General features: G+C 31.3%; 1 protein-coding gene, 1 long non-coding RNA gene and 1 pseudogene across 2 annotated transcripts in view; 1 reads left to right on the top strand and 2 right to left on the bottom strand.

Moving 5' to 3' along the window:
* The window catches only part of LOC136996988 (uncharacterized), a 32,762-nt gene that overhangs the window by 5,875 nt on the left and 9,831 nt on the right, over nt 1-17,056 (top strand). The window lies entirely within an intron of this gene.
* LOC136996993 (uncharacterized) lies at nt 1,562-4,653 on the bottom strand (annotated as a pseudogene).
* Nucleotides 12,451-15,575, bottom strand: LOC136996997 (uncharacterized). The gene is made up of 2 exons (XR_010887824.1): nt 15,179-15,575; nt 12,451-15,087 (listed from the first exon to the last, which is right to left on the bottom strand). It is a non-coding gene; the product is annotated as an uncharacterized lncRNA (long non-coding RNA).

The raw sequence follows: 17,056 nt of genomic DNA, 5'->3' as shown, positions 1-17,056 counted from the left end.
GAACGCTCGGCAACGAAAAATCAGACAATTATTCGCCAACCACTCAACCTAAAAGAAAAGTTTTAAGCTTTCAAATGCTTCTAATGAAACTTTTCTCAGATTTTTTATGCGTTGTGTACGTTTCCAAAGTCAAGCAAAAAATTTTTATTTGGAGCTACAGATTTGGATCTTTAAAGATTTTGCTTTTCTTAGAAAGTTGATATGACTTTTTGTTACAAAGTTACAACCGTTTAAAAAATACCTTTTTTCCACTAAAGTCAAGTAATCCCTTAATTTTTTTGAAGAGTACAGTTTTTAATATTTACCCTAAAAAAACTTTCAAGACGTATTTTACTTTTTAAATAATAAATTTTAGACTTAACAAGAATGTGATTCGACAAGAACGTGACTCGGCATTATATATTGGGGGCTTGATCGAATTAGTCCATAAGAGTAAAGGATCCTAAATTTATCGTGGACGTTCTGTTTCTACTAAACTAACTGAAAATATTCTGCGTGGAGTGTCGTCAAATTGCTTAGAAGAAACAGATATTTGCGCGCAAATATAAACTCTCCTCTCTCTCTCTCTGTTATCTAGTATCTATCACAATTACTATCTAGTCGTAAAAAAGACGTCAAGTACACATAGCAAACATTTTATTTAACAGAAGTTTTTGCTTCTCTAATTTTACTGCATGAAACGAGAAATCAAGCTATTTTACATAAACAGAGTTATTACTATACTAATGATAGAATTAATTATGCGAGATAAATATGTAAACAAATAACAAGCATCGTACATACATGATATCTGATAATAATTACGACAATGCTCGTAAGCTGGTAAAAGAGAGTAAACCGAACAGAAAAATTATTTGCGCATTAGATACTTATCGCATTAGGTATTCGATATAGCTATCTCGCTTCTACACGGAGAAAATTTTATATTAATTTGTAATACAATTTTTAATTACATTTTACTATTTTTGTATTATCGGTGGACCATCATGGGCTTTATAGAATAAATTATAATACAATAAAATTTGAAACTAACACTTAACTACCCCAGGTAAGGTTTGCCGACTCTTGCCCTATACTGACTCTTGGGCCGACATTGGCGGCATCATGGCAAGCCGACTGTTATGAACCGATCGCGGCGCGACATCGGTCCAAATAACCTTAGTCGACTCTTGCTTGATGATGACCCTCGGACTAATGTGGAGCCAACGTTGTAGATATGTTGGCAAACCGACTTTCAATCCAATCGCGGCACGACGTTGGCCCAAACAACGTTAGCCAACTCTGTTCGATGACGACTTTAACGTTGAGCCAATGTTGTGAATATGTCGGCAATTAACTGTTAGATCATGGCGTGAGTCTTAAGTATAGGAACATATCATTAATCACAAATCGCGCCCTAATAATAGCGTTGATAGTACGCACCTCGAATACAGCCTGTACGTACACTGAGAAAAAAATGTACTAAATTTATTAAATATTTATTTGAATAGTACTAATAACATATTTACTAAATGTAAATATATATTTATTTAGTATAAGAACCAGTAATTTAATTTAAGTATTTTTTTTTTATTATTGTGTAAATATTTATTCACCGTAAATAAATATGTTATTAGTACTATTCAAATAAATATTTATTAAAATTTAGTACATTTTTCTCTCAGTGTATAAGATTCTATGATAAATTAATATATGTAATACTACTCTATTGCCAACACAGCGGAGAAAATTGATAAAAACATTACAGTGCAAACGATAACTACCTCTCACTTAAATAGTGTACTCTTTTACATACAGGGTGTTTCCGCAACATACAGATCAGTAAGTAGGGTTGCCTATTTATTTATCGGCAGGGACATGCTTTACCGGCCGTACAGAATAAGGTTAGATCGCAAGTCCGGCGAAAAATAAGGCAAAAGAAATTTGAGTTATACCATTCTGGTATAGGATTCCAGATACCATCCAGGATACCATTCTGGTATAGGATACTGGTGTAAGATTCAATAATATATATATAATAAAATATATATACAATTATATATAATAATTTATTAATTATATATAATATAATAAAATATATATATATAATAAGAGTTGTTTAATAATAGAAATATTAATAACGACATAATAATAAAATTAGTAAACATTTAATGATTATTAAACAAATAACACAATTTACAAAATAAATATAAATAATATTTTTTTAATAAATAAATAAATAATAAAAGTTATTAATAATAGGGTTATTAATAATTAACAATTAAAGATTAATAAATTAAATAATTTTTTTATTTAAATGCTTATAATAAATGTTCTATTAAATTACCATCTTCTTCTAAACATAACATAATTCTGCGCATGAAATTTTCTCTCACTTTATTTAATATGGCAGGAGTGATTTCTGTGCATGCGTTTCGTATTTTATTTTGCAAATCTTCTTGATTTGCTGGCAAAGTTTCAGTTAGATTTTATTTTTTAAATATCCCCACACAAAAAAGTCCATGGGCGTAAGATCTGGAGACCGTGGTGGCCACTCCTGAGGACCATGAAGCCCGATCTATCTCCGCGGAAATTTTCTATTTAGAATTGTTCTCGCTACAAGAAACGTGTGAGCGGGATGTCCATCCTGTTGGAAAACCATTTCTAGCCTATTAGCTAGTGGCACATCTTCCAAAAGCTCGTCGAGTCGGTGGAGAAGAAATTGTGAATAATAATGTGCATTCACATTTCCTTCTATAAATTCAGGGCCGATGACGTGATCTCCTACGATTCCGAGCCACACATTTACTGCCCACCTGCCTTGAAAATTGTGTTCCTTTACACAATGTGGATTCTGCTCTGCATAATGATGCTCATTATGACGATTTATCTGCCCATGACTTCCGAAAATTGCTTCATGGGTTTACAAAATGTTTTTTAAAAAGATATCATTTCTGACATCATTAAAATCCACTTGCAGAAATTGAATAATTTAGTATAAAGTTGACGATGTAAGTTGATAAATGGTAACAATGTGTCCGGTATATTATAAAATAATAAAAGAATAAAAAATTTAAACAAACTAGCGTGATCAATAATCCATTCACAGAAATTTAAACGTCGTGGCATATCAGCAGGTACAAGTTTGTGTGTTGTATGTTTTTTGAATGGATGCAAACCCAGCGAATGTTTAATTATTTTATGAACCGTAATGTGGTTCATGTTTAGATCCGCAGCAATAGCTCTCGTGCTTGTGTGAGGATTTCTGACAACAGCTTGTTGAACTGCATCAATTATCTCCTGATTTCTTTGTGGAACATGGAGCGGCTTGCGAGATTTACGAAATTGTCCATTTGTTCTTAATCTTTCTTTAAGGCAATGAAAAAAACTGTGGTTTGGGTGGCGTCTGTCCGGAAACTTTCGAGCGTAAAGTGCAGCTGCTTGTCTTTGATTCATTTGACACTCGCCGTAAATAAGAATTATGTCCGTTAATTCGTCAAACGAATAGTGATTTCGTTCCGGTTCCATTATGTTAACTCAATTTTTAACGCGTTTTAACCTGTATAATTCACGTCAAATTTTGTCAAACGGAATGCGATCAGGACATAAGGAATACAGAAAGAAAAACAATCGAACAAACAATTGTAACAGTTTTGTTCGTTTGAAGAATTAACACACATGATTCCACATTGTGCAAAAAAACACAATTTTCAAAGTAGGTGGACTGTAAATGTGTGGCTCGGAATCGTAGGAGATCATGTCATTGGCCCTGAATTTATCGAAGGAAATGTGGATGCACAATATTATTCGCAATTTCTTCTCCATTGACTCGACGAGCTTTTGGAAGATGTGCCACTAGCTAATAAACTAGAAATAGTTTTCCAACAGGATGGACATCCCGCTCACACGTCTTTTGTAGCGAGAACAATTTTAAATAAAAAATTTCCGGGAAGATGGATCGGACTTCATAGTCCTCAATGTGGCCATTATGGTTTCCGGATCTTACGCCCATGGATTTTTTCGTGTGGAGCTTTTTAAAAAATAAAATATATGAAACTGCTAGCAAATTAAGAAGATTTGCAAAATAGAATACGAAACGCATGTGCAGAAAACTCTTGCTACATTAAATAGAGTGAGAGAAAATTTCATACGCAGAATCACGTTATGCTTAGAAGAAGCTGGTAATTTAATAGAACATTTGTTATAAGCATGTTTTAAATAAAAAAATATTATTTATCTTTATTTTGTAAATTGTGTTATTTGTTTAATAATCGTTTAATGTTTACTAATTTTATTATTATGTTGTTATTAATATTTCTATTATTAAACAACTCCTATTGCATATATATTATTAAATCTTACACTATACCAGAATGGTAAAACTCAAATTTCTTTTGCCTTATTTTCCGCCGGACTTGCGATCTAACCTTATTCTGCACGGCCGGTAAAGCATGCCCCTGCCGATAAACAAATAGGCAACCCGACTTACTGATCTGTATGTTGCGGAAGCACCCTGTACAGTACGCATATGTGCGTCCCTAACCAATTTTATCACGCATGTGTTTATCTCATAATACATATGGAAAAAAGTGACTTTATTTACATATTTTAAAATTTATATTTTTTTTTACTTATATCTAATCTTTAAACTACACCAGGTTTGGCCAAAATTCTGCTCGCGAGATAAAACGCTACCACTTCTCCGTCGCCTTGATAAAGTGAGACGGAGAATAAACAAAAAAGAATAGGCGCAAGAACTTCGTTTTTGTTTACTCTCAGTTTCGCTCTATCAAGGCGACGGAGAGGTAATAGTGTTTTAGCTTGCGAGCAGAGTTTTGGCCAGGTCTGAACTACAGGTATGTCATGAATGAAAGTGGAAATGAAATGGAAGTGAGAAATATGGAATCTGAACACAGCCTTTATAATTAAAAATTGCTGTTGGTAATTCTGTCAATGTATCGACAGTTATATATAAATTCGAAGATAAAGAAAATAAGCTTTAGTTTTTTGTTATATAATATCATGGCATCATCTTATTATTATGTGAAAAAAAATCGGTTTTTACGAAAACAAATAGAAACTAACAGTAACAATAGTAAAGAACCTATAAGAGATGAACAATTGGTAAGAGATAAACAAGACGAAAATTTAGATCTCTCTCCAAGTGTGTGTGAAATTAATGAAGATGTTTTAAATACCGAAGTAGACATTAATGACGTTTTTTCTCATACCGTTGATGATACAAGAAATTTAAGTTTAGTTCCAAATATAAATACAGATACTAATACAACAAATGTTCCAAATCTAACTTTGTCTCAAAAATTGAAATATTGGGCTCTTTCAAATATAACTGTATTAACAAATAAATGTATTTCCGAACTTTTAAACATATTACGCAGTGAAGGGCATATTTATCTTCCTCGCAAAGCGGAAACTCTTTTAGGCACATGTCATGTTCGACCTACACAGATTATGATGACAAAAAGGGATAATGTAGGCTCTTATATTTATATTGGAATTGAAGAGGCCCTGAAAAAAAGAATAAATGAAAATTATAAAGAAAGGAAAATACGTATTCTTGTCAACATTGATGGTGTTCCTCTATTTCATTCTTCACGACAACAATTCTGGCCAATTTTGATCCAAATTTTTAATATCAATTATCGCAGCGATCCTGCTATTGTTGCAATGTATTGTGGAGATTCAAAACCAGCTTCAGTTGGAGAATTTCTAAATGATTTTATTCAAGAAGCTATTATTTTAACAACAAATGGAATTATTATATAATACTATATATATCATTGAAGAAAAATGTCATATACTTTTCTTACTTTTATCCTTATGTAGTAAATACTAAATAACTAATTAATCAATTAATTAATATATACATATACACATATATTCAATAAATATTTATCTTTATTTTGTATTTTATATGATAATGACTAAAATAATGAAAGTATATATTATTTCAGTTATATAAAATACAAAATAAAGATAACTATATTCAATATGTATATGTATGTATTCAATAATTAATTAACTTATTTATTTATTTTGTATTTATTACATAAGAATAAAAATAGGAAAAGCATATAACATATTTTTCCAATTAGATATATAGTATTATACATACATTTTTCAAATAAAATATTTTATCATATCTAACTTATATCTATTAGACACCTTGTATAAGTCTATTTTGTCTCGTATGTACATCATTCAGCCATACGATAGAATTTCAATTGCGAAAAAAAAGGTTAAATGACCTTATAAATTATCTGATAAAATATAAACAGACCACACGTGCAGTAAATTGCTAACTAAAATAAATACGTATTTCTTCAAATCTGTCAGCTGACGTTAGATCGCCTATGACAATATTTCTTAAAATCTGCCAGTTCACGAATAAATTGTCTTTAGCTCTCTTTTTTCTAAACTGTCAGCTGACGTTAGATCGCCTCTGACTATATTTATTAAAAATTGTCAGCTCACGATAGATCGCCTCTGACAATATTTCTTACAATTTGCCAGTTCACGAATAAATCGTCTTTAGCTCTCTTTTTTCTAAACTGTCAGCTGACGTTAGATCGTCTGTGACAATATTTATTTAAAATTGTCAGCTCACGATAGATCGCCTCTGACAATATTTTTTACAATTTGCCAGTTCACGAATAAATCGCCTTTAGCTCTCTTTCTTCTAAACTGTCAGCTGACGTTAGATCGCCTCTGACTATATTTATTTAAAATTGTCAGCTCACGAAAGATCGCCTCTGGCTTGTCTTATTCTATATTGCCAGTCCACGACAAAGCCGCCTCTGGCTTGAAGACAAGAATAAGAATAAGAATAAGAATTTTCTTCTAATGCCAGTCCACGAGAAAACCGCCTCTGGCTTGTCTTATTCTATATTGCCAGTCCACGAGAAAACCGCCTCTGGCTTGTCTTATTCTATATTGCCAGTCCACGAGAAAACCGCCTCTGGCTTGTCTTATTCTATATTGCCAGTCCACGAGAAAACCGCCTTTGGCTTGTCTTATTCTATATTGCCAGTCCACGAGGAAACCGCCTCTGGCTTGAAGACAAGAATAAGAATTTTCTAATGCCAGTCCACGAGAAAACCGCCTCTGGCTTGTCTTATTCTATATTGCCAGTCCACGAGAAAACCGCCTCTGGCTTGTCTTATTCTATATTGCCAGTCCACGAGGAAACCGCCTCTGGCTTGAAGACAAGAATAAGAATTTTCTAATGCCAGTCCACGAGAAAACCGCCTCTGGCTTGTCTTATTCTATATTGCCAATCCACGAGGAAACCGCCTCTGGCTTGTCTTATTCTTTATTGTAAGATACTTTTATTACGTCATATGCTTTATGTATATATATATATATAATGTATATTATATGCTCCACATTATCTATATTTATATCAAAATATTTTTCTAAGAAATTGACATCATTTTGTATACTCTTTTTACAATAAATGTATATGATATATGCCATATTTTTTATTTCTAAAGCATGAAATATAAAGATATTTTTATTTTGTTGTGTCTATTATTTGTAAAAAAATTTTGATAAAAGAAACAACATTAATTTTGCGACTTGCAATAATCTGTTTCATTATATGCTTCTTTTAAATACTTACACTTAGCCTTATTTTATGTGATTAACTTGGTATTTAAAATACGTATCAAAATCGAAAATGTATTTCTATTACAGTAGAAACAAAACATTCTTGTCTTACAACAGAGAGAAATGGCAAAATATAATATTGTCTAAAGTACAGTCCAATAAAAACGGTTAAAATTGAACATTTTATAAAACCACTGTGATTCATGAAAAATCAGAATTATTATTTCAAAAATATAGACATATTTCGACTGTGTGTTTTAAACTGCACTACACATTCAAAATTCACAGAATAAATTTATTTCTGCAAAGTTGTGTATAATGTCAGTGGAAAAGTGATTTATTTGTTATTACATATACATGATATTTTCCCATTCCTCTCTGGTGTAAGACTACAATGTTTTTTTTCTACTGAACTAGAAATTAATTTTATATTTTGATGTGTATTTTAGATACCAAGGTAAACGCATAAAATAAGGCTAGTTGTAAGTATTTAAAAGAAGTATATATTGAAACAGATAATTGCAAGTCACAAAATTAATGTTTTTTTTATCAAGATTTTTTTACAAATGATACATACAAGAAACTAAAAATACCTTTATATTTCATGCTTTATAAATAAGTTATATGACATATACATTTATTATAAAAATATATACAATATACAAAATGATATTAACTTTTTACATAGATACTTTGATGTGAATATACATAATATGGAGCACATAATATACATAATATATACACATAAAGCACATGAATAAAAGTATTTTGTAGAAATTAGAATATGAATGTATGTAATTAAATAATATAAATGTTTGCAAAAATGTTGCAAAATTTATGTATAATACATACACTTTTTTATCCTTCAGAGTGCCTTCAACCCATTTTTTTCAGCCGGGTTTCGTAGCACATAACACAAACACACACACACGCACAACTAACACACACATAACTAACCTAAAAGATTCTGTATATGACAGATAGCACTGAGAACTGTATAGCGCCTCTATCCCAAAATCTCGGAACTAATCTATAGCTCTTTTTTACCTTATTCTTTCTATATTGCACCATGCTTTACATAAATCTGGAAAAGGGTGGCGTTTTGAAAATAAGTCTCTAAGCTCTATTTTTTTGGTTTTCCATTATTGTTTCATACGCTCTTCTTCGGCACATGGTCTTGTTTTGCAGATTGAAGCAGTATAATTTTGATATAAAAGATATAATTCTTTGAGGTGACATTGTCGGTAAACTTTCAAAAATTTTTTTTATTTTTTGGTTTAAATTTGACCAGCTGCCGAAAGATTAGCATATGTACTTTATTTACACCAAAGAATTTGTAATTCTATTAAAGCAATAAAAAACGCCACCCTTTTTAGAAAATTGAAGTTTCGGTCGGTAACAATATGACTTCAGCATCCTCTTAACCTTCATTCATCTTGATAATTTTGTCGATAAATTAGAACCATTGGTTAAAGTTAATCAACAATGGAAAAATATTGTAAAAAAGTCGATAAATATGGATACGTAAATTACGATACATAATGGAGGCCGTCGCGTAACACATTGCAAATTAAATCTAAGGTGAATCGATTCAATAACAAAGCTCATTTGTTAAGATGGAAGCTTGGAGAAGAGATAATACAAGTGTTTATACATCGAATCGACAACCACGAAATGGCTGTTATCAAATCGGAATGAAAATCAAAATCATGCATGGAACTCTCGCTGATGGAATCCTTATTGATAGAGAATTTGTCGGCGGTCAATGAAAAACTATCGCCGATTGAGAAGTTCTATCATGGCCAAAGCATCTTTATCACCAGCAGTACCGGTTTTTTAGAAAAGCTGTTTGAGTGCAAAGCGCTTTAGAACTATACAAGAAAAATTTGGCGATTCAAATTTTCTAAAAAATCTGAAACTTTCCAGAAACATAATACATATAAACCTAATCAAAAAGCTATTTTTTGTTTTGGCTAGAAAACTGTTATAAGGATAGAAGCACCCTTCAAAAAAATTTTAATATATTCGTGAAAAAGATATTTAAAAAATTCATTCTTCATGAAAGATATTTAAAAAATGTTAAATGCAAAATGTTAATGGTTATTATACTGAGATATCAATTAACAATATACAATGCATAATTAAGTCTTATTTTTATTTTTTATTATGTAAAATTTCCTAAAATGTAAATTATGTAAAACGCTTATATTTTATCAGTTACATATTGTTTATAGATGGTAACACTATAAAGAAATAATATATTAGAAAGGCATTGAGAGCCATCGCGGGATGTTAATGCGAAATTTTAATTTTTCTTAAAGAAATTAATTTATTAGTCTACGTGAGACAGTTAACTTTGTACACCGATCTCTGGTTCAAAATACTTAAAGTGTATGAAAATTTTAGTACATTGTTCTCACATATGAAGGATCAGTAAGTACTGATAAGAATTATTAGAAAAAAAGGAAGAGAGAAAAAATGAGAGGGGTTCAACTGCCTACATTCCCATTTGCCAACAGCTTCGTTTGCCCACAACATTTTGCCGACAGCTTCAATTGCCGACATTCCCGATTGCCTACAGAGCGATTGTCTACAAACATTATTGCGCACATTTAAAAATTAAAAATACAAACGTACGTTTGCACACAAGACATTATTGCACACATACACATTGCACACATGATATTAGTGCGCACATACACATTGCACACATGACATTATTGCGCACATACACATTGCACACATGACATTATTGCGCACATACACATTGCACACATAATATTATTGCGCACATTTAAAAATTAAAAATACAAATGTACGTTTGCACACAAGACATTATTGCACACATACACATTGCGCACATGACATTATTGCGTTTTGTGTAGAAACTCGTAAACCCATGTTGAACCTCGCTTTGTTTGAAATTTCACGCGTAGGCGACGGAGGACTTCGCCCCGTAGGGGCGAAGCCTCTCCCCCGCGTAAAACAAATAACAAATCCTACTCAGGTTATACCTAACAAGGTAAACCTAACAAGGTTAACCAAGGTTCACAAACAAAGTTGTAAACCCATGTTGAACCTCGTTTCGCATGGAAAGAATATCCGCAATAATATTATGTGTGCAATGTGTATGTGCGCAATAATGTCATTTGTGCAATGTGTATGTGTGCAATAATGTCTTGTGTGAAACGTACGTTTGTATTTTTAATTTTTAAATATGCGCAATAATATTATGTATGCAATGTGTATGTGCGCAATAATATTATGTGTGCAATGTGTATGTGCGCAATAATGTCATGTGTGCAATGTGTATGTTCGCAATAATGTCATGTGTGCAATGTGTATGTGCGCAATAGTATCATGTGTGCAATGTGTATGTGTGCAATAATGTCTTGTGTGCAAACGTACGTTTGTATTTTTAATTTTTAAATGTGCGCAATAATGCTTGTAGGCAATCGCTCTGTAGGCAATCGGGAATGTCGACAATTGAAGCTGTCGGCAAAATGTTGTGGGCAAACGAAGCTGTTGGCAAATGAAAATGTAGGCAGTTGAACCCCTCTCAAAATATTCAGTATTACAATAATAAAAACAATAGCTTAAAGACTCTAGCTAAATGTAAAAAGTAGCAATCGTTAAATGTTGCTTCTTTTTATTCTTTAAACGTTTTGCTCCATCTTTATAACCATCTCCAATGTTTTATAAATATTGATGAACTAGCCATTAGACAAATAACAAATTTATGGAATTCAATTATTTTACAATTTTAAATTCAGCTTAATTGTGTTGTGTCATTAAATAAAAAATTAAAGCAATGTGCTGCAAAATTTGCAAAGAAATTACGTAATCAAATTGTACTTTGTTCAATATTTTATGATCTAAGTTCCCGGGAAAAAAAGTTTATATAAAATTATTTCAAATTATATCTATTTAGATGTAATTATATCAAATTAGATATAATTATATATAAAAAGATCTGTTTATATTGTTATTCATATGTAATTATATCTAAATATCTATAACTCCGTATTGAATTATGCAAAATTGTGTCGAATATATATTCGAAAAAACTTCCAATATAATTTTGCATGATTCAATATGGAGTTATAGATCTAAGTTGATATAATTACATACAATTAGATATAAATTTTCCTCACGATAGGGATACATCAAATTATATGCAAACTTATATATAATTATGTGAAGTTAGATATAATAACTTATATCTAACTTCACATAATTTATGGGTCTACTTAATAACTTTTCTTCTATCTTTAATACTTTTGAAAACATTTATCTGTCATACTTTATCCTCTTCATCCTGTATACGATTATATCTAATTTGTCACAATTATACAATAAGTTATTATATCTAACTTCACATAATTATATATAAGTTTGCATATAATTTGATGTATCCCTATCGTGAGGAAAATTTATATCTAATTGTATGCAAACTTATATATAATTATGTGAAGTTAGATATAAGTTATTATATCTAACTTCACATAATTATATATAAGTTTGCATACAATTAGATATAAATTTTCCTCACGATAGGGATACATCAAATTATATGCAAACTTATATATAATTATGTGAAGTTAGATATAATAACTTATTGTATAATTGTGACAAATTAGATATAATCGTATACAGGATGAAGAGGATAAAGTATGACAGATAAATGTTTTCAAAAGTATTAAAGATAGAAGAAAAGTTATTAAGTAGACCCATAAAACACTTCAACTTTGCTAATAACAATTTTTTTCTATTTTTGAAAATATTTGTTTATCTGTCATACTTCATACGCTTCACTCTGTGTACAATAATATCTAAATGAAGTTCCAAGATATTACAATATGTTTATTTGATATTGCATATAAATTATGTACACATAAATGTATTTGCACAAATATATTTCAATTAAACATACAAATACAATGTTTATAATGTAGAATATAATTTATATATGTTGTTTTTATGTATGCATACATATATTTTATCGTTCACATAATTTTATGAAATAAATTTGGTGTTTTACAAATATAATCACCTACTTTTATAACTTTATTAATGGTTTTAATATTCGTTAATTTTAATATAGCATATTGATCACTTATTTCTACGGGCAATATATGTTTTACTTGCTTTCGTAATTCGTGATGATAAAATATTTTAGTATGAATAATTTTATACCTCCGAAAAATAATGTACATAACATTATTAGCTTTTACAAAACATCTTATCGTGCCATACATTGCAAAATCTGAAGAATTGCTTGTTATTTGTACTGTATAATTGTTAGTTTTATTATGTCTATAATAAATTTCAGAAGTAAATATGTCATTTTTTATGTTTGCTCTACCATAAATAATGAAACTTCCAACCAATACTTGATGTAAAAAGTTTTTGTCTTGATCTGTCAATAGCGAATCTGAAATATTTTTATCCAAATACTCAACAAATCCTGTTTTTTCTTTATAAAGAACAATTTTATTTTTTTAAATAGTCACGCCGTAAAGTATAGTTAAATTATTAATAATTTCTTGGCCTATATTCTTAGATGCGTGTGATAAATTCGCTATTTTTTCATTATAGTTTTCGAATGGAAAGGCAGAAGTAGCCCATAAAGGACCCCATCGTTTAACACAAATACCAAGATGCAATAACTGATGCACATTATATGTAAGCTCTCTATCACTATAAAGATTTGGAATTTGCTTAACAAACATTTTCAACATATATTCTGCATCCTCAATGTCAAATAAATTTATACTGCGCTTTAGTAAAATAAATATAAAATAAATATATGCATAACAAGCAAAAGCCAGTGTTGAAAATATTGTGTAGGCAAATAATTCTTTAAGGTAGGAATGGAATAATATAGAAGCCAATTATAATATTCTGAAGCTTTATAAAAGTGTATTAAATTAAGACTTCTTGGCAATCGATTAAATGTATTTGGAGGTTTAATTTGTAGTAAATAATTATCCATTTCATTTAAATTTTTTTTTATATTCCAAGGACCATCTTTTTGCAACCATATATTTAAGAACCGTTTTACAGTTTCAAGTAACACAGAATGCATATATTCTGGAATAACACATGTTCCAAGATCTAGAAACGGAAGTACAGAAATAATAGTCGGTCCTTTTATACCTTTAGCATTGGGAATATTTTCTTTAAATGCTATTTGGCTTTGTTTAATCATTTTTTCATTTGTCCTCAATGTATGACTATTTTCTACAAAAGAATAGATACGAACAATTTTTTTGCCTTCAATTCTTGAGCATTTCTGTGTTTCAATTTCACAGATATTACAACCGTATTGCCCGTTGAAATTGCATGTATTTAGTATCTGTGCCCTTGCAGGCGCATCAGCTATTATTAATGGTACAATAATTTTTGTATTATAAACAACTTTTGTTTGAGGATGAAGCCAATTTATTCCATCTTGGAAACATTTGTGTAATTTCAAACAAAAAGGATGTAAAAAAGTATTCATTACCGGTTTTTGATTATCATACCATAATCCACCTATAATAATGAATTGTTCTCTCAGATGTTGAGGTAATTCCATAATTTGAAACATTAGAGGCCAACAATTACTTTTTGAACTTTTTATCAAAGATAAGCCGTCGGTATTTAACATTAATGTGAGATCATATTCTCCTCTATTTTGTCGAAAATTAATCCTTTTATATTCGGATCCATCCATTATATCAGAAATTTCAAATTCGCTATTTAAGCTACTTTTCTTAAATGTTTCTAATATACTAGCTAAATTCCTATATTCACACAAAAAGACACTTAATTTGTTCAATTATATCAATCTAAAAAAAAAATAAATTTTCGCTTACTAAACATGATTTGCACACTTCTGATACAGTGTCTACGCCTTTATATAATATACATTTTTTACAATAAAAATGTTTAATAACGGTATAAAAAGAAACAATATTTTGAACATAAAAAAATAATTTATGTATAGTTTTTGGCACATCAAATTTGGCTGGGGAAGTTAGATTTTGTCATTCTATGTTTCATATAAAGATTTATTAAATTGTAAACAGTTTCATTAATAGTTTGAGCACTATCATTAAATAAAACATTCTCATTATTGCTGTAAGAAGTGCAAAATGTACTTTTACCGAAATCTATAGAATGCTCATCATATAAAGATGTATCTACATCAATTGCATTACTTATATTATCTAACGCCGCAATATCATCTTCATAATCATGATTATCATCGACAAAATAATTAGATTTATAAATTTCATTGTCGGATATCTCATCTGTACAAATATCGCTACTTCTGCTTAAATAATTATTCTCACGGCTTATATTCAAAGATTGTGTAAAATTTTGTTCCGTTGTATTTGTTTCCGTTTTATTAGTATCATTGTCACCTTCATCCATACAAGGAATTGATAATGCAATTTTTTTATCCCATCGTTGACGGTTTCTAACAGGAATCTATTTGCATAAAAATTTCAAATATATTTTAATGTTTATCTTTCATATATAATAATCATATAGAAAATATAAAAATAATTTTCATACATACCGAGACATTTATATTTTCTTCCCATAATTTATATCTTTTTCGTGGAAATATATATTCACACACATTGGCCATTTCTTATTCCAATTTTCTACTGCTAATTTTACATTGTTTTACACTGTCCATCTGGGGCTCTTCAAATTAATAGCGTTAAATGATTTCTTGCGTATACTATTATTATAATTTTCTATCGTGTGGAAATCTAACCTTAAAATGACAAGTATTGACATGTATTGAAATAAGACAGAATCACGCGCTGGCGTAAACAATCGAAAACCGCGAACGCAGACGCAGAGCGGCACAGGCATGTGTACACGGTTCTCAATTGAGTAATATGCTGCGCATTAATTTTTCTCAACGGTCTTACCACTTCTACCATTTGTTAGAAAGATATGTGTACATAATATTATGGCCGGTATTCATAGTCCGTTCTTATATTTAAGATTGTCTTAAGCACGGACTTATATTCGCTCTCTTCGTCACACATAGATTGTGTCTGACGAAGAGAGCGAATATAAGTTCGTACTTAAGACGATCTTGAATATAAGAACGGACTATGAATACCGCCCTATATGTTTTTATTCATTATCACTGCTGGAAACATAGCCAAGAGTAGACTAAATCGCAAAGTGTAATATAACGATACGGCACATAGTGTGTGAGACTATCTCGACCTTTTTAATATTTTGTGAAAATTATTTGTTGAAAATGTTTCTTTTGTACTGTGCTAGTGACAATTCCCACTGTTTAGTAGAAAATGAGAATGTTATTTATGATGAAGAAAATATTAAGAAAGGTGATGAAGTGATATTTACTTATAATAATAAAGAATATACTGGAAGAGTAATAGATCATTAAGGTTAAATTATAATATACATCTATTGTGTAGAAATTGTTATTCACTAGTAGTAGTAGTAGTGTCTTTATTTTCCCCTTGGGGTTAATCCTCAATACACATTTACTTAAACCTAACTTATAACTATCCTTACAATTATTCTTAACTCTAACCTTATTACTAAACCTACTTAAGACTATCCTTAAAATTATCTTATACTACTCCTGCCCTTATCCTCCCGACTGCGAGATCCGGGTCTAGACGCCCTGCCGTCCAACATGCTTTCATCCGGCTGCGCCCTTTCCCTTTTCCCTTCTACCTATACACACACACACACACGCTCGCAAAGGTGACTTCCGTTTCCTCTCGCCTTTCTTATCTCCATCTTTTATTCCCGTTCCTTCCCCGACTCTCTCTCTCTCTCTCTCTCTCTCTCTCTCTCTCTCTCTCTCTCTCTCTCTCTCTCTCTCTCTCTCTCTCTCTCTCTCTCTCTCTCTCTCTCTCTCTCTCTCTCTCTCTCTCTCTCTCTCTCTCTCTCTCTCTCTCTCTCTCTCTCTCTCTCTCTCTCTCTCTCTCTCTCTCTCTCTCTCTCTCTCTCTCTCTCTCTCTCTCTCTCTCTCTCTCTCTCTCTCTCTCTCTCTCTCTCTCTCTCTCTCTCTCTCTCTCTCTCTCTCTCTCTCTCTCTCTCTCTCTCTCTCTCTCTCTCTCTCTCTCTCTCTCTCTCTCTCTCTCTCTCTCTCTCTCTCTCTCTCTCTCTCTCTCTCTCTCTCCCTCTCTCTCTCTCTCACTCTCTCTCCCCCCTCCCCTCTTCCTCTCCCCCTCTCTCCCTCCCACTCTCCTCCCTTTTCCTCTCCTCCTCTATCTCTCTCATCCACCATTCTCCCTCCCCCTCTTCTCCCAAAATCTTTCCCACTTGTTCCTGCCAACTTCCTCCTCCCTTCTTCCATTCCCTGCAACTCTCCCACGCATGCTCCCATGTCTCCTCCTCCGTTCCACATAACCTGCATTTCCTCTTCTCCTCCGTCTCCCAGTACCTTCCCTCCCTC

The sequence above is a fragment of the Linepithema humile genome, chromosome 1 (assembly GCF_040581485.1).
Source record: "Linepithema humile isolate Giens D197 chromosome 1, Lhum_UNIL_v1.0, whole genome shotgun sequence".
NCBI lineage: Eukaryota > Metazoa > Arthropoda > Insecta > Hymenoptera > Formicidae > Linepithema > Linepithema humile.
The sequence above is the reverse complement of the archived record's forward strand: the minus strand, read 5'-3'. Positions and strand labels throughout refer to the sequence as shown.